The following is a 25,747-nucleotide window of genomic DNA, read 5'->3' as shown; positions in this document are numbered from 1 at the left end:
AGTCTGAGTGATAGTTATATTGATTTATATTTATTGATGTTGATTTACGTTCCTGAATATGGTACATGTCGATTTATGTTCCTGATTTTGGTACATGTTTAGAATAGGAATTATTCTTGATAGTAACTCATGTTTCTGATTCTGTTACATGTTAGAAATGTTTGTTATATGCTTTTATATGATTTATATGACTGCATGCATACATGGTTTATACTGAGAATATAATTCTCATCGGAGTTATCCGGCTGTTGTCTTGTTTGTATGTGTGCATGGCAACAGGTGGGGTAGAAGCGGGGTCAGGACGAGAACGAGGCTGGACTAGATAGCGTGGAGATCCGGGCTCAGAAGTAACTTAGGATTCAGCACTGACATGTAGTTAAACCTAGTTAGATTATTGTAGATTATACAAGATTTATATGTTTATGGTTAATATGTAATTTGAATTGAATTACATTACGTTTCCGCTTTGTATTTTAAAAAAAAAAATTTAGACCCTGTTTATTATAATTGTTTGAATTATTCCTAAAGACGATTAAGGAATGAATTAGCGTCCGGGTCCCCACAGAAGTCTTCTTTAAGCTTTCTTCTGTAACTTCTCCGAAAATATTTTTTCTCTAAAAAATTCTTATTTTATTTTTCAAGATTCAAGGAAGAACTTAAAACTCTGATCAGAACACAATTCTAAGGTAAGTTTCTTAATATTATTATGTGATCCGATCTTTAAATTTCAAGTTTTGTGAGGCCCGGGGCCGAAGAGGGCGGGGGGTGATCGCCGGTGCTATCAGTTGCACGGACAATGAGCGGCTCCTGGCAGGCTTCTAGGTGGAGGGAACATGAATGAACCGACCCACACGGGAATGAGTGGGATTCCGAGACTGTTCAATGTAATGGACTGTACAGTTGAAGAGGGCTTAAAAGATTTGATTGGTACTACTCATATCACGAAGGTGCATCATCTTTTCGGTAGCTCATCACATAAGAACTCCAAAGTGAAGCGTGCTTGACTTGGGGCAATTTTGGGATGGGTGATCTCCTGGGAAGTTTCCCAGGGTGCGTGTGAGTGAGGACAAAAGCACGCTGGAAAGACCCGTCTTGATACAGTGAGGACAGTCGTCAAATCTAGGGCGTTACAAGTTTCTTACGCAAATTTCAAAAAATGAAAAACAAATGTTCAAGGCAGAGGTATCACGCCTCTGATACCAAATGTTAGGGATTTTTCATATCTCATACCATCAACGAGAAAAGTCTGGAGCATGAATGTCCAAAGATGTGCGTGCACGTCTCAATTTTCTAAAGTTGAGGCTGCATGTGTTGTTCGTAAAAAATGGTAGGCTTTTTGGTCGTCGCCAATTCCTACACATGATGCCTATAAATAGCAGCGATTGAGGTTCCTAAGCACACACCTCATAAGAAATTTATACATAATCTACAGAGAAAAGTTGGGAGCATGAATATCAAAAGAAGAGGTGCGTGCACGTCTCAATTTTCTAAAGTTGAGGCTGCATGTGCTGTTCGTAGAAAATGGTAGGCTTTTTGGCCGTCGTCAATTCCTACACGCCACGCCTCTTTTAATATGTGTCATATTTCTTACATGGCTACCTCGCGTCTTAATACAACTCCAAATTCTGAAATAAATACCAATATTTTTTATCATTCTATTAGATGCATAATAAAAACTATGCACTGCCTTCCTGAGAACTGTACACTTTGTCCTTGAATTCAAAGAGGATGAATTTCACTTGAAAAGGGAAAGAGAGAAAATGAACCAGAAGAAGATATTATCATGGAAAATACAACGGAATTGAAAGTGGGGACGTGGAAGTAGAGAAGTTTTCCTAGCGCACAAATGGAAGGAGAGGGTATAATATCATGTTGAAGTATCATTTTATCGCACTCAAAGCTCAACGAAAGTTTTAAAATTTTATTTCGACGTTCGAAACATTCATTAGGTGTCGATGAATTTAAAGATCCACAGGGTATTTAGAATTGTTATTTTTACGTTTTCGACACTAGCTCCAAACTATTTCGAATTTTAAACGAAGATCCTTATATATCACTTCGAATGGATCTTCCCACATTTTATCGTCAAATTAAATTCACGATCAAGACTTCGTTCCTTTTTTGGATCGCACGAGAGTTCTGAAACAATTTTTGCTTTGAGACTAGGACGACCAAATTTTAGAAATCCGGAGCCGAAGCGGAGACAATGGGGCGGCGAAGATGGAAGGGCTTCGGGCGAAATTTTTTTAAAAAAAACAACTGTGCTGGCCGAAATTTTGAGAATAATGAGAGGAAAAATTTCTTTGTGTTATGTATTGTGTTATGTATGTTGTTATCAACCTTTGATAACATATTTATTAAATTACACAAGTCTTATGTTACTAAGATTCCTACTCCTAGTGTCCTTAGTACTCTAAATTTTTATTAATTAAATTATCATGTAATTATATAATGTATTAATTAACTTTTGATAATGCATGATATATTAATATACACATCTTTGTATATCCACACACACACACACATATAACATCTATACATATTATATATATATATATATATATATATATATATATATATATATATATATATATATATATATAATATGTGCATAGACAAATTATTTAAAATTAAATAGCCAATATTTAATATCCTTGAATAACTCATTAGTTAATTTATTCTAGACCACTCTAGAATCTTTTATGAGAATTTTGTATATATTACTAGTCACTACAACGAATATTAATATTTAATTAGTAAATTCCAAACTTATTAAATAAATAATTGTGAACTCATTATAACCCCGATCGACGATCTGACAGCGCCGATGTATCAATGATACAAATCTTGTTAAGAAAATGAAAATTAGAAATTTCGAAGATTAAAATTTCCACTAATACATTTTTTTGCGACTACCAGTTTTGTAAACTTCTTATCCAAAACAGAGAATTACATTATCCTTACTCAATTAGCAGTTAAGCTAACTTGCATTTCTTTTCTCATATGAAATCAACTTATAAACTCATTTATAAGCATTTTGTTTGATCTCATCAAACTACAGCCGCCTAATTCAACTCCTTGAACTTTGACTATCTCAATGAGAACACAAAATCAAATACTTGTGTAACCTTCAATGCTTCTGGAAGACAACTAGTTGTGGATTCACATCTCCATGTGATTCATAATAACATTTATTCTTCTTTGGGGTTACCTTAATTAGGCTCATTCTTTTCGACAACACCTTGATCAAGGAAGTCAGAACTCATCTCTGATTGCACCCATCAGATCATGGTAAGATCGTCTAGTAGAATCGCTCCATGATTCCCAAGGTATTGCTTATAGTGACTAAAGAACCATAATTTATGATTATCGCACGGTATGGTCCCTTAAACTCATATATCCCGATTGAATCAGCAACCATTGGTATATCGATATTTAACAATTGTTGCATATCGGTACCCAGGAGGTGAAGAATTCGATCATAACGTGATGTATATTTGAGTAATAATAGTGACATGGTATGTGAAACTAAGGAAACATATATCCAAAATGAACATGTTTTATTCTGACCAGAGATTCTTTGCACTATTAACTCATCAGATTACATAAAAAAATCTTCACCCGTAGGAAAATGGTAAATGCACGAGTCTAATGTATTTGCTCATACGTATTTCAAAACTACATACAACCTCTCTATCTGATGACTCTCAATAGAGTCGGTAAACAGATCAAAGTGCATGCTTTTACTTAGAGCCTCTACTTTGTCTCAGGTCAAAGTACTAATGGTATACAACCATAACCGCGTACTATTTCACTCATTAAGTGATAACCACTTCGACACTCCGTGGGAGGGTTTAATCAGTGCTTCATCAAATGATCACTCATTTGTATAGGTATACAGAAAAAGTATATGTCGCAACTGGATAAAACCGTAAAATATTGTTAAAATAAAGATTATTTTTACATAAGTAAATAAAGCTCAAGGCACAAGTTAGCTTGCCGGACACCTACTCTAAACGTTTTATACGTAAATAAAAGAATAAATGTGGGAGAAAAGTTAAATGCCCTCATCAAAATGATTTTTATCATCTTATAATAAAAAAATATAGATAATAAAAATTATAGATAGTATAGATTTACAATTTATGTATTCGTAAATATAATTAATCTTGTGCCTGAATGTCACAATTACGATAAAACATCGATAACTTAATTGTCCGTGAATTAATAAATTTTTAAAAGATTTTTTTTCCCGTCCCGACTTGGATTCCATCTCTAACTATTTTCCTTGTATCCAAAAAACAAATTGTGAAGAGTAATCGTTATGAGTGTTTTTAATGTTTTTTGTCATGTAATTAATATATTTTTAAATTAATAAAATATCATGATCCCTATATCGTTAATTCATAGAAGTTGTACCTTGTAAAGAGAAAATGACTGAATTTTATATCCTCTTTGAATACTGAAATATGTAATTAAATTTGGTTTTTTTTTGGTGGACCCATTTTTCATATTATATTAGCCAATGGAAATTACAAATCATTTTAGGAACAAGCCCACGAAAACAATTGATTTCCCCACGAACCGATGCTCATCCATCAAATTTTTTTCGTTCCCAAAAACAATTCGGACAAGATCAACTATTTTTTCAATCTAAAATTTCCTTTAACATCATTGAAAGTAAAGAACCTATTTAATTATATTAAACTTATGTATGCAAAAAATGGTTAAATAATTCTTAACATGCTTGTAAACTAGCTAGTATTTTTCAGTTCAATGATGAAAACTTGGGAAAATTCTTGCCTACAAATTACATACACCTGCGTGCAATATTTTTCCTACGCTCAAACAGTAAAATAACCCTGGTTGAATGCTATCATTTGCATAGGTATATTCTCATATATATTGAGGTGCATGGTTTCGTGTATTACTCTAAGCTTCGACAACTATACACGGGATGGATATATATCGTTATTTGATTTTCCTTCATGCTCGTGTGTCTTTGCTAAGAAATTGTCGAACATAATCAACAACAAAAGCCACCTCAGTTCCTCGTGAAAGTAAATGATAGTTGTATATTGATGATGACCAGATGAATTGGGTTTGAGATGAGTGGGCAATTTCACCGGGTCAGAGTATGATTGCTAATGAAAGAGTTCTCCTTAACTTTTGAAATATCTGCACACTTAAAATAACATAGATCATTAGTGGGGTACCAGAAGTTTTTCTAGCGTAGCCACTCCGACACTCAATTCAGTCAAGTATTTTATCATGTGGAGAGTGTGAATATTTCTTAGCAAGAGAATATATATCTGAATGAATAAATATCAAACAAAATTGATATTTATAGGAGGGAAGTCAATGATGACTTGTTTTTAGTTCCCAGCTGCTACTCATGATGGATGTCAGCTCATGCCCTGCTTACTTACACTATAAAATCTGACAACTCATACATACTTTGATCGAGGCACATCACTCTTGTGTGGGTCGAAAGGCCTCCTAATGATGATCAAGTCATGGTGCCCCATACCTGTGATCTCACACATGACACCTGTACTGGAATGCCAGGTAAATATCTTGGCGGCAAAGAACTCGTTCTGACTTGTTTTTACTCGGACTCCCGAGCTCTCACCTTCCGATCTCAAAGATCTACCCGAACTCTCACCACCCGGGCTCTCACCTCCTGATCTCAAATATGAACTCCGCCCGTGCTGAACTCGGGGTAGTGCCGCTCTACTTTTCGGGCTATCATAACTCCATACTAGAGATGAACCGGATACAAGATATTTCCCAAGGTATCACCAGTCCCTTTCTAAAATAGTTGGGCTAGAGTTCTACTCGTTGTCTTGAATAACAAAAAATAGGTTTGGGTGGGAAACCCATGTGACATAGGGCTGATGTGAGCATGAGGTAAGCCCTAGTAGTTGAAAGGTCAGATGTCGCTATGAATTCCGTGCCCTTCTGTTCAAATTCCTTGCACAATTTCCAAAGAGCATCATGCTCGTCCATTCATTTTTAGATTAACGGTTTAGCTACGCCTATATAAAGCAATCGACTTTCCCCATTTTCCACTTTTGCATTCTCGTGTTCTCTCTCCAATCTTCTGTGCTTTCGGCGCTCTTTGTTTCTCCTCTGGCGATCACTACTTTTTCCGTTCAGCTGCAATAACTCGTAAGTCCTTCCTCCCCTTACTACTCCTCTTGTTTTTCAAAAATGTCAAATTCTACCTCTTCCACCTCTGGGGAAAATGCTCGTGACTCGTTAGGTTACGAGTTGTAGCGATGCGCTCTGTTTCATCATCATCTTCCATCCAAGAAACCAAATACCTATCCTGTCAAAAAATCCAAAAAACCAAAAACGAATCCCTAACCCGCAGGGACCTCCCGGGCTGCAAAGAAAGGTAAGGGCAAAGCTCGTGCCTCTTGCCCCTCCCAGCCCAATGTCTCGGGTATTCCTTGGGGAGCACCTTGCGCCCATGGGCTGATGATGAACTTAGGGTTCTAAGGTCCATCCCCTCATCCTACCAAATCCAAATTCTTGGTCCCTCCGATCGGGTTGATTAGGCCCATAGGGGTTTCTTTACTTTCTTCAAAGACCAAGTTTGCAGTGGTCTCAGATTCCCCTTCCATCTTTCTTCATCGAAATGGCCCATTTCTTCGGTGTCCCCATAAACCAAATTCACCCCAATTCCTTCCGAATAATGGCCGCAATCAATGTTCTTTTCAAAATACACAACCTCCTCATCAACCCCCTTATACTTCATTACTTTTTTCAATGTCGGTTAAGGGACAATGCCTTTTCTTTATCTGCTCGTTTGAAGAGCAGGTTCTTTGATGATATCCCTTCTTCTATAAAGGGATGGAAAGGCAAGGTATTCTATATCACCTTCCCTTCCTCTCCTCAGTGCCTGACTGGCTTTCTGCCCAGTATTCCCACTCATCCTAACCTTCCTCGGGCTTACAAGTTTGAAGAGCCCTTCACTCGAAGCCAAGAGCTCGTGGAGGGGAGAAGTTTTCCTCATCACTCCTCCTATCCGAATAAAATTTGGTGGCTTATGGGTTGAGTGACCGGGCAGGGGACCCTATAGACAGAGTGATCGAAGCGATAGCTGACTCGGGTGATCAACCTGATAATTTCCTTTTTAGTTCTACATTATCTGTTTCATTCTTAATTAACACTTATCCTAATGAATTTGTCTTTATCTTCCCTTTGCTTTTTTAAGAGATAACTAGGAAATGTAAGAGCTTTTGTGAGAATTCAAACAGCTGAGAAGGCAGCTGAGGAGAAAAAGAGTGATGCTCGGAGAGCTGCAGCTAAGAAGAAAACAGTGGTCCAACAGGCAGCTGCTAAAGATCAGGCATCTGCTGCGGTCGAGGCAGCCACAAATCAGGCTCCAAGAGGTTATGTCCGGGCAGAAAATAATGAATAGGGAAAGGTTACATATCCCGCTTCCCCCAGTGATTCTGTGGATCACATCCCTCCTACTCGGAAGAATAAAAAAGATGATTCCAGCTCAGAGATGATCCTTCTCAATAATGCTAAAGAAGGAGGTCAGGGCACTTCTCAGGTAGTCAAATCTATTCCTTCCTCCTACGCCCAGATTTCTATCGATCCTTACCACTCCAGTCCGCAAAGAGCCCGGGGCAACCTCTTACTAGAGGTTTCTTCAGTGGGGGTGAAACTTGTTAAGAGTTTGCTCTTCCCTACGGAATATATTCATCTGCGTGGTTTGTCCCCAAATCAAAAATTGTTCGAGGGGACTTCTCAGACCCTCTCGATAAGTTTTATAGAAAACCCTTTCTCCCTTCTTTTTTTTTAATCACTGTTTCTTGCAGGGCCTTCAAATTCTAGTTGTTGCATTTGAGGAGGTAGCCTCTCTAGCTAAACAAAATGCCAATTGGGCTAGGGCTGCTACCGAGCTTCACGAAAAAGTGTAGGGGGAGTTAGAGCGAGCCCGACGCTTACATGAAGAGGTAGTAACCAGCCTAAGGACTGTTTCGGAGGTGAACTACCAGCAGCTGGAAATGGCACTCAGAGATATTCAAATGGCCCGGGCGGAAGCTGCGGCTGCAAAAGCCCGGGCTAATACTCAAAGGTCCCAACTTTCTACCTTCAAGACGCATGCTCAATCCTTGGGTGAAGAGCTGCATTGGAGAAGGCCTGAGCGAAGGAGGCTGAATCCAGCATGTCCGCCCTTCATCGCTCTGAGGTATGGCGGGTCTCCTTCCTTCAATCTTCCGAATTCAAAACGGCATTCGAAGACAGAGCTTAATCCTTCTTCCGGACAGGCTTCGACAATTGCGAGGAGCAATTCAAAGAGTCGGGGCTTCTTCCAGAGGATAGGGAAGGCTTTCCCTGACTTTGATCGAGCCATCAAGTCCCTCCCTAAGGAGGACGAGGAGATGGGAAGAGACGGCGCTGAGGATCAGGAAGACATAGAATAACATTGTAATTTTCTTTTTCCCTTTCCTGTATGTATTTTCAACCTTCTGGCTTTTATCGATTAAATTTTTTCTTTACAATTTTTCCGTCTTTACTTCCTCAACACGCCAAATAATTCAATACATAATTGTCGATTTATTGTCACAATTTAATCTTAGTGGTCTTTCAATACCATCAACAATGCATCGTCCCGTGACAAAATTTTGCGGTCATATTCCATGATTGGATACCTCATAACACGCTACAAACTCAACTGCTATTTTTAGGACTCTTCCAGGAAAAGGCACCTCCAATGATTAGATATGTAACGCCCCAGATTCTACGACTGTCCTCACTGTATCAAGACGAGTCTTTTCAGCGTGCTTATGTCCTCACTCATACTCACGCTAGCAAACTTCCCAGGGGGTCACCCATCTCAAAATTTCCCCAAGTCAAGCAAGCTTAACTTTGGAGTTCTTATGTGATGAGCTACCGAAAAGAAGATGCACCTTCTTGATATGAGTAGAGTACAATTCAAATCTTTTAAACCATCTTCATCTGTAAAGTCCATTACATTGAACAGTCTCGGAATCCCTCTCATTCCAGTGTGGGATCGGTTCATTCATGTTCCCTCCACCTAGAAGTCTGCTAGGAGCCGCTCATTGTTTGTGCCACCTCATGTCACCGGCGATCACCCCCCGCCCTCTTCGGGCCCGGGCCTCACAAGATAGATGTAGCCCGAAGTAGATTTCATAACATCTTGGCATCCAACAAAATCGGAGTCAGTACACTTAATGATCTCAAGCTGATCCAACCTCCGATATATGAACACGTAATCTTTTGTTCTTTGTAGGTACCATAAATTTTTTTTGACTTCTTTCAAATGTTTTTCTCCTGGATTACTTGGATATTTTTCAAGCATTCTTGTCATGAACGCAATATCTAGACGTGTATAAACCTGATCATACACTAGACCCCACCGCAAATTCGTAGGGAATCTTCCCCATTTTCTTTCCCTCAAATCATTCTTGGGGCACTGTTTCATACTAAATTTGTCTCACTTAGTGTTGGAAACTTAATTTCAGTGGTTTGACAAACAAATTTCTTAAATCAATTGGATTAATTGATCAAGGAGTTTGTAAGTAACTAAAAAAATAGTCAAACTGACAGTTGCCTATAACTGAAGATTAATGTGTAGTTTAAGAAAGGCAACTGAACTAACTGAACTGAACTTACGCAGACAACTGACTGATCAGTTGCTACATTCAGTTGAGATCTCATCAGCTATTGCTTATCAGCTGATCCTTCAGCTGTACACATCATCAGTTAACGAAAAGGACATTCAACCGACAATAGTACGAATCACACTGCCACTAATAGTGGGAACACCGCATTTCAGAAAAGCTGCAGTGTACGAATGTCAGAAAGATATTGACGTGGCAAACAAAGAATATAAAGATTCAAATTACATTGATTATTACCGTTGAAGAGAAGTCTATAAATAGCAGAGAAGGGCAATTGAAATTAAACTAACGATTCAGTATTCTATCAATCTTGTTGTTACTTTGCTCAAATTCTCGCTCATATTCACAATTCAGAAGCTCACACTTATCAAATGTATTTGTATCATTCTAGGCTATTTTTCGATCTCACTAGCACAAATTATTTTGTTGTAAATTCGATCTTTAAAAGAGATCAGCTGTGCTAAGTTCAATTGAGTACTGTGAAACATTGTGTAAAGTAAGAGTTTCAGTTTTGGCTTGTTAAGTCAAAACTGAAGTGGGTCTGTACAAGCATTTATATCGATCAAAGTCTTTTAGTGGATATCTTATCCTTGTGATAGAAGGGTGACGTAGGAGTGATTGAAATCTCTGAACATCTATAAAATCTCATGTGTTCTTATTTCAGTTTTTATTCTATCTATCAGTCAGTTTATTTCCGTACTTTATTGTTAACTGATCGATATCGACTGACAAGATTCTGAGTTTTAGTTTTCACTAAACTGACTCAACATTCAAAAAAACTGTGAAAATCGTGAGCATTTTTTCAACCCCCCTTCTAAACACTCTCTCACCAGTTAATTGATCCTATCAAGTGGTATCAGTCACAAAGGTATCTGTTGGTTTACAGTCTTGCATCCCATATTTCTTGAGAACTTTGTCGATATAGTCTTTCTGTGATGATCCAACAATGCCTCAAGAACGATCTTGATATATCTAGATACTCAGAACAAATGATGCATCGCCAAGATCTTTCATCTCAAAATTCCTAGCTAGAAATCTCTTGGTGTCATGCCAAAATCTTTATATTGTTACTAGCGAGTAGTATGTCATCAACATATAAAAACAGAAAAATATGCTTAGTCTCATTGAACTTATGGTACACACAATCATCGAACAAATTCATCTAAAAATCAAACGAGATGATCACTTGATGAAACTTGAAATATCATTGTTGAGATGCATGCTTTATTCCATGGATAATTTCTTGAGTTTGCCAACCATGTTATATGAGTTTTGGACAAAAACATTTCTAGTTGCATCATATAAACGTTTCATCAATGTCACTATTGAGAAATACTGTGGGGACCCGGACGCTAATCAAGTTCTTAATCATCATTGGGACAATTTAATCAGTTACAATAAACAGGGTCTGATTTTATTTAAAAAAAATACAGTATTAAATGCGTAACGTAATGGAATGCATTCTAATATACATGTCAGTATTAAAGTACAAGTCTTGTATTATATACAATTATTCAAACTAAGGTATAACAACTAATATCAAGTGTCCAAACCCTATCTCTAATTAAGATCCGTAGTCTCCACTCTAATCACGATCTCTCTTCATCTCCTCGACCCCGATCCTGTCCCACTTGTTGCCATGCACACATACAAACACGACAACAGCCGGATAACTCGGTGAGAAATACATCCCAGTATAAATCAACGAAAGATGTAATCATATAAACAATGTAAAAGCATGTAACATATATCAGTAACATATATCAAAATCTGAAACATAACAAATATAAAATCGTCAATCAGACTCGTGACTCCATGTCTCAAACTAGACTCAATCCTAGTCTAGGGATCCCGTTTTCCAGACGTTGGTATTCCATATCGAATATCAGTAATAGAAGAAACTCCAATTCTATTAAATATCGTTATAACCAAACATCTGGTGTATTGATCTATCCGTCACAGACTTTGGCACTTTCGCCAAATCACTATCCTGTGACAATGTACAATGTGCCAGTGACGATTCCATCACTATCTGGCACCTATGTCACAAGATCACTCGTCTAATACATGCTTTCTATAAATCAATAGAACAAGCATATCAATTCAAATTAATGCACACAATAACAATAAGTATGTGATTTAGAGAAACTCCAGTATATCATACTCGAGTCGTTCTCCCGGTACCACATTGACTTATACCTTTCTCTTCTCGGTCTGACGAAGTCGAAGTCTCGAATTCAAATCTGTCCATATCAAATCTGAAATGACAATATCTAATATGCACAATATCAATATACAACTCAATTCAAGACATGTTCTGATCAATACTCAAATCAACACATAATCTGATCAATGTCAACTATACAACGATACAATCTCACTCAATAAAAAATCTGATTAATATCAATCTACTGATGTTTCGACGGCATAACAATACAATCTCAATAGCCCCGTCAATTTCAACATCACAGACATAATAACACGGCTCATAATCAATATCAGTACAACCCATTATCTTAATACTAACAGATCATAATCTCAAATCTGTACAATCTCGCAATACCGGTAATACCATATCAGTATATACGAATCAACAACTCATCTGATCCAAATATGAATAATATCAATATACCCAGCAATACAATATCAATCTCAACACCTCATAATCGATAACAACACAATTATGATATCCATTCGATCTAATCACAATCAAATCAATTCTGAAAATTCATAATAATTCCATATGGTATCTGATCTTCGATCCGGTTTCGATTATACGATGTTTGATATCGCAAGAACAACATATATCAATCGTATCTGATTTTGGCAGTATCATAATTTCAAAAAATCATATCAAAATGTAACAAAAATTACGTACAGTTGAAGCTCTCGTCGATAGAAACACGGTACCAAATTCGGATTGAAAATCAGACGAACGGATCGAAATATAAAGGCGTAAGGATTTTCTGCTAACTTTCCTGAAGCTTTTCTCGTTCCTTTCCTTTGTTTCTTTTCTGAGGAATGAAATATATATGTATATATATATATATATATATATATATATATATATATATATATATATATATATATATATATATATATATATGTATTTATATATCCTACTTGCATGTCAAAGCAACGTGTCTACTTTTCTTGAACTTCAGTCGGCGCTCGGGCGGTTGTAATGTACCGCTCGGGTGCGGAATGTTCTGTCCAACATTTTCTTGTGTCTTGATCGGCGCTCGGGCGGTTGCAATTTACCGCTTGGGCGCGAGAGATTCTGTCCGAAACATATCCTTGTTGAAGATTGGCGCTCGGGCGGTCAAAAAACTATCGCTCGGGCGCCAATAATTCTGTCCAAAATTGTGTAATTCATATACTTTGCCCAATCTGGTCTCGAAATGATCCGTCTATAATCATATCAATTCAAAATCAATAATCTCAGATTAATAGAATCAAAATCTCGGGCATTACATTTTTCTCCCCTAAGATCCGATTTCGTCCCCGAAATCACAGGCAATCAAATTAGATAACGAATCAAATATAAGAAGGATAGATATACAGAAGCTAAATAAAGAAACTCACATCAATGAAATAACTTAGGAAATCTATGTCTCATGTCTGACTCAGTTTCCTAGGTAGCTTCTTCAACGCCATAACGATTCCACTGAACTTTCACAAGCAGAATAGTCTTCGTTCTGAGCGGCTTTTCTTCATGATTGAGAATATAGATCGGCTTCTCATAATAATTCAGTATCTCGTCAAGCTCTGCCTCATTTGGCTTCTCGAGAATCTCATACGGACCGATATAACGTGGAGACAACTTCCATTTCTTGCCAAATCTGACAACGCCTCTGAAAGGTTAAATTTTTAAAAATACTCGGTCTTCAGCCTCAAATACCAATGGTCTACGTCGAACATTGTCATATTTGGCTTGTTTGTCTTGAGCTGCTTTCATTTTCTTCTGAATCAGCTTCACTTTTTCTGTCATATTTCTGATCATATCATATCCAATCTCAGGAATTTCAGAGGTATTATCCCAATAAAGAGGGGATCTGCATTTCTTACCGTACAACGCCTCAAACGGTGCCGTCTCTATACTTGTTTGATAGCTATTGATGTGCGACCACTCACATCGTGGCTATGAATCCTGCCATTTAGTGCTAAAATCAAGCACTATAGTTCTAAGCATATCCTCCAATATCCGGATAATCCACTCCGACTATCCGTCAGTCGGTGGATGATATGCGGTACTCAAACATAATTTCGTACCTAGAGCCTAGGCTACTCTGTCAAAAGTGCGAAGTAACCGAAAATTACGGCTGAAACAATCGACTTCGGCACTTCATGCAGTCTGACCACTTCTTGGACATAGATCTCTGCTATCAGGTCATGTCTGTACGTCTTCGTGTACAAAATAATACGTGCTGATTTGGTCAATTTGTCAATAACGACCCAAATCGTATCGCAACCTCGGGAGGAATGCGTTAACTTCGTCACGAAATCCCTGGAAATGTGATCTCATTTCCATTCAGGAATGGACAAGCTATATAACAAACCTCCTAGTTTCTTTCTTTCTGTCTTCATCTGTCGGAAATTCATACATTTCGATACAAACTCTGCAATATCTAATTTTATCTGTTTTTTCTCAAAACTGTCTTTTCAGATCATTGTACATTTTCTGCCATCGGGATGAACGCTGAATCAACTGCTATGTGCTTCTGACAACATCTGTCGTTTCAATTCTGAAATATTCGGCACACACAACGATTATTAACATATAACACATTGTCACAAACCTGTTACTCTGATCAATGCCCTGCTCTGACTGTCGATATCGAGTTCTGAACATTCTGATCAACTTTCTGAACTGTTTTAATTATCAAAATCAGCTCTAATTCGGCATGTACAATATAAATTCTCCACGGTATACTATCTGTTTCAAACACGGATTCAGAACAACAGCAATATTCAATCAGATTCAAAACATCACTCATCGATACTGATCTGCTAAACTCATAAAACTATAATTTCTGACAATGCTATCGGTTTTAGCCAACTGATCACGACTTCAACTGTGCTAAGATCAACTGATATACTATCTTCATATATAACATGTTCCGAATACAATTTGCCTCGACCAAGATTCACATTTCAACAGTTTCTGTATACAATATTTCAATTCTCAGAATATGCAATACAATTTTCAAATGTTCGATCTGATCAGTCATATGCTTCAAATATCTCATGATATCACAGATATAATAATCATAGATAAGACGAGCATAAAATCATCAGAATACTTCTGAACACAGGTTTCATCAACCCACAAACATAGCTGGAGCATCCCAAATAGAACCACTCAACCAAATGTAACCCTCGGCTAGAAATATTCTAACTGTTCTTTCAAGTCTTTCAATTCAATCAGTACTATCTGTCCAGTATTTCAAAAATAAGAATTGTACCTGATATGCAATCAATGCTGAAAACTATCTCTCTGACTGGAATCAATTCTGAAAACCCATCTGAGAAAACATCAGCAATTTCATATATCACTGGCAATTCAGCCAATGATAGGCTCGATTTCAGTAAATCAACTAAATAGACAAGGAATCTCTCCGCTCCTTTTTATAACAATCGAGTCATAAACATCGCAGATATCAAAGGAATTCTAGATCTAGAATCCTTATCGTAACATTTCTATTCATCAGCCCTATCCGGTCTGAATCTTATCATCTTCTGGCAAAATCGACGGTAATTCTGTACTTGGTCAATATATCAGTATTGATAACGTAGTCAAAATCAGACAACCCAAGTATTATATCATCTAACTCAATCTCATATCTGTCATACTGTAGCATACAAGGTCTAACAGATGTCACTGATACAAAACCTCTCCCAAACAGAAAAGAGATCAATACTACATCATATAATAACTCAATACTCAAAGAATATATCAATGCAATTAATTTAAGAATAATCGTATGAAATGTATTAGTAACTATCAATACATATGCAAAATAACCATACAAGAAATAAGTATATGTCACAACCTCGTCAGGTGTGTCCTGGCCTTGATTGTGATTGAGGAGTCGTCAATGGTTGGAAAGAGTGAACAACCGGTGATTTTCTATCAGGCGGTGCCACTGATCCAGATGGTTCTGCTCCCTGGGATCGTCGGGAACCTCTCTGTGGACAAACTCTAGCAAAATTTCCCGACTGTCTGCAGATGTGGCAACTACTGAGTACTCTTTGGCATTGCTCTGTGGAATGTCTTTCTCCACATGTTCTGCAATAAACTCCGGTATAACTCGGGCTAGAACTACTGGAGCTCGAGGAACCACTCCCTAACTTCTTAAACTGTTTCTTGTGAGATTTCAGGAAATCTTTCTTTCCCCCACTACTACTGCCCCTATCAAATCTAGACGGTGATTGCAAGAATTGAGCTGGAGGTTGTTGTTTCTGGTGGTGAGCAACATACGACATTTCTCGTTGTTGTATCAAACTTGCCTCAGCTCTCTTTGCCCTGTTCAAGGCGTCAACAAAATAATGGGGTCGTTCCACATTCATTAGTGTAGATATTTCAGGATTCAATTCGCTGATGAACTTACATCTTTATCATTCCCAGCCACCTGAGGAGCAAAACGTAGTAAAGTAGAGAATTTTTCCACATATCCTTCAATATTTAGCTGGCCCTGCTTCAAGTTGGCAAACTCTGTACTCTTATCTTGTCGGTACGATTCTGGGAGAAATATTTTATGAAACTCAGCTTTAAAGATTTTCCACGTAATCACGGTACCCTGCTGTTCTAATGCATCTTTGGTTGCAATCCACCAACTTTTTGCGACTTCGTGGAACTGGTGCCCAATCAATCTAACTCGGCGTTCAACTGGGTAATCAAGTGAATCAAACAGCATTTCAATATCATTCAGCCAACTCTCACAGTCATCAGACGTCTCAGTACCCTTCAGACTCGGCGGTTGAAATGACTGAAACCTCTTCAACATTGTTTCCATCAGAGTTTCTGAAACATCCATCAGATAAACCGAAGTACCACCTGATTCTGGAATTCTTCGAGGAGGTATATCTGATTACCAAAAGAATTAGTAACCAAATACAACAAACCTGTTACAGTCTTCCTCTGATAATCTTACTGCTGATCAAGAATCGGTTCTGATTCACTCTCAAATAATACATATTACCAATTAAATCAAATCATGCAGGTAAACATGTATTATAAAGCAGTAAATCATAATGACATGCAATCATGTAAAAGCAGGAAAGAAAATTCAATCTACCCCGCTCACTCTATTCTATCTCAATCTAAAGGATCTATCGCTCTGATACCACCTGTTGTGGGGACCCGGACACTGATCAAGTTCTTAATCATCATTGGGACAATTTAATCAATTAAAATAAACTAGGTCTAATTTTTTTTAAAAAAAAAATACAGTATTAAATGCGGAAAGTAATGGAATACATTCTAATATACATGTCAGTATTAAAGTACAAGTCTTGTATTATATACAATCATTCAAACTAAGGTTTAACAACTAAAGATCAAGTGTCCAAACCCTATCTCTAATTAAGGTCTGTAGTCTCCAGGAATCTAATCACGATCTCTCTTCATCTCCTCGACCCCGATCTTGTCCCACCTGTTGCCATGCACACATACAAACACGACAACAGCCGGATAACTCGGTGAGAAATACATCCCAGTATAAATCAACGAAACATGCAATCATATAAACAATGTAAAAGCATGTAATAGATATCAGTAACATATATCAAAATCTGAAACATAACAAATATAAAATCGTCAATCAGACTCGTGACTCCACGTCTCAAACTACACTCAATCCTAGTCTAGGGATCCCGGTTTCCAGACGTTGGTATTCTATATTGAATATCAGTAATAGAAGAAACTTCAATTCTATTCAACATCGATATAACCAAACATCCGGTGTCTTGACCTATCCGTCACAGACTTTGGCACTTTCGCCAAATCACTATCCTGTGACAATGTGCAATGTGCCAGTGACGATTCCATCACTATCTGGCACCTATGTCACAATATCACTCGTCTAATACATGCTTTCTATAAATCAATAGAACAAGCATATCAATTCAAATTAATGCACACAATAACAATAAGTATGTGATTTAGGGAAACTCAAGTATATCATACTCGAGTTGTTCTCCCGGTACCACATTGACTTATACCTTTCTCTTCTCGGTCTGACGAATTAGAAGTCTCGAATTCAAATCTGAAATGACAATATCTAATATGCACAATATCAATATACAACTCAATTCAAGACATTTTCTGATCAATACTAACATCAAGACATAATCTGATCAATGTCAACTATACAACGATACAATCTCACTCAATAAAAAATCTGATTAATATCAACCTACTGATGTTTCGACGGCATAACAATACAATCTCAATAGCCCCGTCAATTTCAAAATCACAGACATAATAACACGGCTCATAATCAATATCAGTACAACCCATAATCTTAATACTAACAGATCATAATCTCAAATGTGTACAATCTCGCAATACCGGCAATACCATATCAGTATATATGAATCAACAACTCATCTGATCCAAATCTGAATAATATCAATATACCCAGCAATACAATATCAATCAGATATCAATCCCAACACCTCATAATCGATAATAACACAATTATGATATCAGTTCAATCTAATAACAATCAAATCAATTCTGAAAATTCATAATAATTCCATTCGGTATCTGTTCTTCGATCCGGTTTCGATTATACGATGTTTGATATCGCAAAAACAACATATATCAATCGTATCTGATTCTGGCAGTATCATAATTTCAAATCATATCAAAACGTAACAAAAATTACGTACAGTTGAAGCTCTCGTCGATAGAAACAGGTACCAAAGTCGGATTGAAAATCAGACGAACAGATCGAAATATAAAGGCGTAAGGATTTTCTGCTAACTTTCCTGAAGCTTTTCTCGTTCATTTCTTTTGTTTCTTTTCTGAGGAATGAAATATATATGTATATATATATATATATATATGTGTGTGTGTGTGTGTGTGTGTGTGTGTGTGTATATCCTACTTGCATGTCAAAGCAACGTGTCTACTTTTCTTGAACTTCGGTCGGCGCTCGGGCGGTTGTAATGTACCGCTCGGGCGCGGAATGTTCTGTCCAACATTTTCTTGCATCTCGATCGGCGCTCGGGAGGTTGCAATTTACTGCTCGGGCGCGAGAGATTATGTCCGAAAAATATCCTTGTTGAACATTGGCGCTCGGGCGGTCAAAAAACTATCGCTCGGGCGCCAATAATTCTGTCCAAAATTGTGTAATTCATATACCTTGCCCAATCTGGTCTCGAAATGATCCGTCTATAATCATATCAATTCAAAATCAATAATCTCAGATTAATAGAATCAAAATCTCAGGCATTACAAATAAAGTCTTTACATCCAACCAATGAAGTTTAATATCGAAATGCGTCACCAAAACCATTATAATCCTTAAAGAATTTTTCGAAGAAGCCGGAGAGAGTCTCTTTGTAATTGATGTCTTCTTTCAGTGTAAAGCCTTAACGACAAGATGAACTTTATATATTTTCACATTGCCTTTAGAATCCCTCTTGGTTTTAAATATTCATTTGCAACCAATGTTCTACACACCTTTGGGAGATGGTACAAGATCTCATATGTCATTATCCTGCAAGGACTTTATATCCTCATTCATGGAATAATTTCACTTTTGAGAGTTAGAAATTTTCATGGCTTGATGGAAGTTGATAGGATCCTCTTCCACATTCCAATGTCTTCTTCACGTTCTTGAAGAAATAAAACGTAATCGTATGGCATTTTATTTCTTCGCTCTTTAGTGGATCTTCTTAGTGTCATAGGATCTTGAGATGCTTGAGTTTGTTCATCTGGAATGAGAAGGAAAAAGAATGGGAAAAGCTACCTAAGAGAATGCAAATGAATATGGTTATTTTATTGTGGGTTATCTCTTCTGAATCAAAAAACAGAAATCATAACAGAAGAAAATGAAAAAAGCTACCTAGAAGAGTTTAATAAAGAACATTCTTCTAGTGTGAAAACTACCACTTCTGGGTTAAAAAAAAAGTGTGAATGAGCTCTGTTTGTAGGAAATTAAAAATTATTTTTTGAAATTGAAAATGTTGTGAAGAGATGTTCCCAACATCGGTGAAAACACCTCATTAGTGATCACATCACATGCACTTTATCAAATTTTTATTATAGTCCGTTATGTTTTTGGGCATAATTAGGTCATTCGTATACATAGATTTGGCAACATTTTCTGCTCGAGATGTTATAAATTTATAAAAGGGAACATTAGGTGAAAAAATTTATTTACTAAAACTCACATATTTATGAACTCTAATGGTTTAGTATAGTTAAGCCGACGTGAAGTTTAAATCTAGAAATTATTCTGAAATCAATTATGCTGGATTATTTTTTTAATTGTTCCAATATTTTCCTAAAATTATGAAATTTCACCTGTTAAATTCTTGTTTTTGTCGGTGGCTTCTGTGCAATCTTTTAGGAGATGAAGGGCTACTCTTTCGAGAATTTTGTTGCCATTGAACAGACCTTGACTGTTAATTTTCACTGAATCATATTCTTCTCTTTATTATCCGCTGAAATTTTTCTTGCATTATGATTAACTATCTACGCAAATTCTCTTCATTATTCTCACCATCTCGAAATTCAAAAATGGTATGAAAGGGTTTCGACTCCCACGAGATTCAAAGTGAGATGAGTTATAAGAAGAATGTTGCGCCCAACGTGACAACACAGGAAGGGGAGACCCATAGATCGACCATGGAAATTGTTCCCGCGCCGGAGATGTGTACTCCTCTTGAAACAATTGATCTAAGTGAACCTGATAATGAGATTGATGTGGAGAATTTGCCAGAATTTTCACTGTTGAATCAAGTGTTTCCACCACCGCCCCAAGTTCGTTAATCAAAACGCTAGGCAGGATACAATCCTGATCACATTCCTTCCAAATGATTTCGCCACAAAGACGAATCATCTGATATATCATTGTTGGCTGACCTAGAGTACACATCTGGTGATGATTCGTAGGACATCGATTATGAATTTGTGGCTAGGGAAAAGATTTCTCCTGCCCCGCAAGCAGCTCCACCGATGAAGATGAAAAAATTCCGTCATACACTAAAGAAAAATACGTTCCCAAGTAAATCGAGTTTCTCTGACGAGTAGTATGTTTCCCTCGCTCAGTTTTTGGTAAATACGAAGAAAGAAAAGTGCACTACATATGTTCTTACTACTGAAGAATCCGAAGATGAACCTGATGTAGAGATGCAACAGGATTTTTCCGACCACAAGACTGACCAGTCTAATAGCTCCTCTTCCACCTCTGATGATAAGGAATTTGTTGATGATGATGATGATACTGCTGAGAACGAGTATGTTGAGGGATATGTTGCCAACGCAGAAGAGGTATTCTCTCATAAGTTCTGCTTAGAGAATTCCATTGATCTTTTGCTTTTCTACTCCAATAGAGGGCTTATTGATGAGAAGATTATTGATCCGGATATGTACGAGAGATATAATTTGGTTGAATTCTTCAAAACTATAAGACTTTTGTCCACTGTTTCTGTAATTGCTCCATAATGCCGCAAGTCCGTCATAGAGGAGTTCACCAATATCACATCCCATCTGGGTGATGAGAGATCTCCATGTTTGGCAGAGATTTTTTCTAATATCATGTATTTCAATTCAATCTCGTTACCATCAATGCTCTACACAACACTCATGGTGAGGATGAAGAAAGGGTTCAGCCCAATATTAATGAGGTTACTGTTGTGCTCATTGGAGGGTTGATAACACAAATTTCTGGTCATCCAAGCCATGTCTCCGCCGCCAACCTAACTTCATTCTACTCTGTGCTTCACAAAACAGTCGTGCAAAACTGGACACCATCAACCAATTCCATTTTGGTCACCAAGCTACAAGCTTTTGTGATGTTCGTCATTGGCACAGACGACACTTTTAACTTTGGTAAGATGATTTTTAAGATTATGCTACAATTTGTTGATGGAAGATTAAAGTCAACCAAGCTTCCTTTCCCTTCGTTTATCTATGGGATTCTAGAATCACAAGGAATCATCCGAGATCTCGATGAGTATTTGTGTATTTTGACTGAAGATTTGAAGAATGCTCCAGCCCTCTTCAAAGGAAATCGGAAGCTAGATCTTCCTTGGTTAGAATCCAGTGGTTCCCTAGATTTTGGGAACATGTATTCAACCTCTGACTATATCCAGTTTACCCATACCGTTTTACAAGCCTAAATTTACTTTGCACTTAAACAAATTGTTCAAGCAAAAGAATTGATCATCCGCTATGAAGATCAAGTGGCTCAGTACAGAATTTTATTAGACTTAGTTGTTTATTCTGAACAGAAGAAATGAGAAATAGCAATAGTGTACAAACTTCACAAAATGTCGGACCATCATGAACAAAAGACAATGATACCAGAAGCTGAATAGGAAAATGGTGGAGCTGATAGTGAACTATGATCTTATTTTTTTATCTTGCTCTGAATTTGTTTAGTCTTAAACTCTTTTTGTGTTTATTGAGCTCCTTCTTAATTCGTTAACTATTTTATTCTATTTTTAATGCTATGCTTAAATCTAATTGATGAATGTGTTTGTCCTCGTGTTGTCAACACTGATAACACACATAAGCTAACGTGATCAAATTTAATGGGAGATTTATTCAAATTCAGGGGAAGCTAAATGGAGTTGCATAAGCTTGAATTGAAACGTCCACTACTCGTTTTCTTTAAATTACACTAGTAGTGTTTCTTTAAATTACACTAGAATTTTTTTTTATGTCCTATTAATTTTGGCCGAATGCAATACATATATATAAAATATCTTGACACCATTTTAAAATAAAACATCCAACCATATTTGAAAATCCAAAGGAAATAGTTCAAACATAAAATCGTCAAACATTTTTAAATCCTAACTTAACAATAAAGCTAAAACTAACAACCTATCAAAACCACTTAAAAGCATACTAAAAGTCGTAAAAATATTTAACGTAAACTTAAAATCATAAATGCAGAAAACTAGCGCTGGTCCTCGAGTTATGTGCACCTTCAGTCCAGTAAGATCAACCATCAAGACCTCCACTAGTATCAACATCATACTCACCTGCATCGATCACACCTAGTGAGTCTAAAGACTCAGCAAACCATAATCTTGATAACAAATAATACATATATCATCACATGAAACAATGAAAATAATTTTTCTTAAAATAACATTACATAATCATGCATAAACTTAAATATTTTCATATCATCATAAACATATTCATATACATCATATACATATATGTATTCTTTTTTGTTGAATGCAGTTCGTTAATTGTGACTTTCGTATTAGGGGTCGATGGATACATCTAAATGTAACGACAGTACTGGGCGGTGGTTACATCAGCGACACTCTCACCCGTCAACTAAGCCTTGGCCTTACGTATTAACATATAATCTTATTCGTATTAGTCACAATTACTTAACTTCTTTCAACATTTCATATATTCATCACATTATAAAATTCATGCATATAGTAATCATTTTTCGTTTAAACCAGGCATTCAACATATCTTTTAGCGTTAAAGATTCATCATAAATTTCCATAAATATTTAAAATAATCATTTTAACATATAAAACAGCATTCAGAGCACTGCCATGACATTTACTATTTTCTAAGTGTAAAATGATTGTTTTACCCCAAGACGTAAATTTCTCGATTTTGAATTTTTATTGCTTTCATCGACTTTAGACCATCCCAAATAATTATTTAAGTTAAAATTAAATTTATCATATTTTTATTTAGCTTAAACTCCAAGAATTCTAATTATTCTTTAATTATTAGTTCGTGGAGCATTTAATTCCTGAATTAATTCAAAATTTAATATAAAATTCTCAAATTCTAAACATAGACTTTCTATATTTAATTTACCCTTGTGAACCATGATTCGGCCCTTTTTGAACCATGTTTAAAACCTTAGCCATTTAAACCCTAAGTCTGAACCATAAACAAAACCCTCGAACCATCTCCCTTTTCTCTCGAGCCACACCCCAGCCAAGCCCTTTCAGACCCTCTATGGACACTACTGGATCCCCTAGACCCTTAGAACTCAAACCTAGCCCGAGCCAAAGCTACCTACACCAGAAGCAAGCTGCTGCCGAGAGCCCTTGTAGCACTAGGACTCTTGCAACTTGACTAGGACCCTTGCCCTCGAGCCAACCCCGATCCCCGCCTCTCGTGAACCCTCTCAGGACCCTAGAGACCTAGCCTAGCCCAGCCCTAACCACCCTGGCCGAGCCACAAGCCCAAGCGCACAGCTGCATCATGTGATAGGCCTCGGCAAGAGTCCTAGCTTGTTAGGACTCCTTCCCAGCCATTTTGCTCGAGTCCTAGCATGGCTAGGACTCCTCTACTGACCCAACCACGTACCAACCCAGCCATAGTTGAGCCATACACCATGGTTCCCTCAACCGAGCCATAAGACATCAAAACGCATTATTTTGGTTCCAGCTGGCTTTAAATTCATGTGCATCCTATCAACGTGCATCCTAGGACCCTTAACAAATGTAAAAACGTTCCCTATTGATCCTTAATCATGGCAGCCCCTTCGTGTAAACATATATCAAATTTAACACATGTTTTATGCATAAGACAAAAACAATGAAAAGGGGTTCTTTTTTTTCATGCAAATCATAAACATATACATATTAAGGTGTGATAGATGAGAAAAGAAGAATTATGGCGTGTATTTACGTATATAACGCACGAAAATACGTTGACGATGCGAAGAACGGCGACGAGAACCCTAGGCTGAATTTTCCTCCACAAAACTGAAGCCTTGCCCTCGAAAATAATCGTGTGTGCGTGTGTTTTGATGATGCAAGGAGTCTTGTGAGGTTAGGGGTGAGAGAGGCGTGAGTTTTTAGCTTAATGGGGTGGGGTTTAGGCTTATTTTTTTTGCTTAATTAATAATTGTGCAAGCCTAGGCCCATTAGCATGGTACAATAGTCCCAATAAGCCCAATACTGCATTTAAAAATTACTTCGTTTAGGAAAGTTTGTGAAATTCTTGCCGAGTTGTCAAAAAGTTCGTATTTTTGTTGAAAATCGAATAACGATAATAATTACGTCTTGGCGTATAAAATCACCTCAAAGATCCTTATTTTCAAAAACAACGAAAAGCACAACTTTATTTTAAATAATAAAAAATAAATATTTAATAAAATTATTTTCTGTTTTTCAGCACTCGGTCTCCGTTTCTCGATCGCAACTCGAATAACCTTTAAAAATACAGCTTCATGCATTCAAGTAGAAAAATACTTTAAAAACATATAAACATATCAAACATAATCAGTTTAACAATTAAAAATAATTTAATTATTTATTTTTCATTTTCTCTAGATTTGCATGCACTTGGATTACGTCATCTTAATTTTGGACATTACAATTCCTTCCTCCCTTAAATAAAATTTCTTCCTCGAAATTAGAACTTACCGAATAACTCCGGGTAGCAACTCCTTAACCCTCTCGGTTTCTCAAGTAGCTTCTCCCTCCGAGTGATTTAGCCACTTGACTATTGGAATGACTTTGTTTCGGAGTCTTCTTTCTTGTCTAGCCAAGATTTGTATAGGCCTTTCTTCATAATTCATATTTGGAGTCAATTGCAGAGGTTCATGATTAAATCCATGTGAAGGGTTCGACATGTACTTTCACAGCATCGAGATATGAAACACATTGTGTACTTCAGATAGCATCAGTGGCAGTGCCACTCTATAGGCTAGTGTTCCAACCCTCTCCAAAATCTCAAATGGCCCTATGAATCTTGGACTAAGTTTGTCTTTCTTGCCTAATCACATAACACCCTTCATATGTGCTATTTTCACAAATATGTGGTCTCCCACTGTAAACTCTAGCTCTCTTCGTCGCTTGTCGGCATAACTTTTCTGCAGCTTTGTGCAGTCTTCATTCGCTCT

The sequence above is a fragment of the Primulina eburnea genome, chromosome 7, assembly GCF_022965805.1.
Source record: "Primulina eburnea isolate SZY01 chromosome 7, ASM2296580v1, whole genome shotgun sequence".
Classification (NCBI taxonomy): Eukaryota; Viridiplantae; Streptophyta; class Magnoliopsida; order Lamiales; family Gesneriaceae; genus Primulina; species Primulina eburnea.
This window is presented reverse-complemented; position numbering follows the sequence as displayed.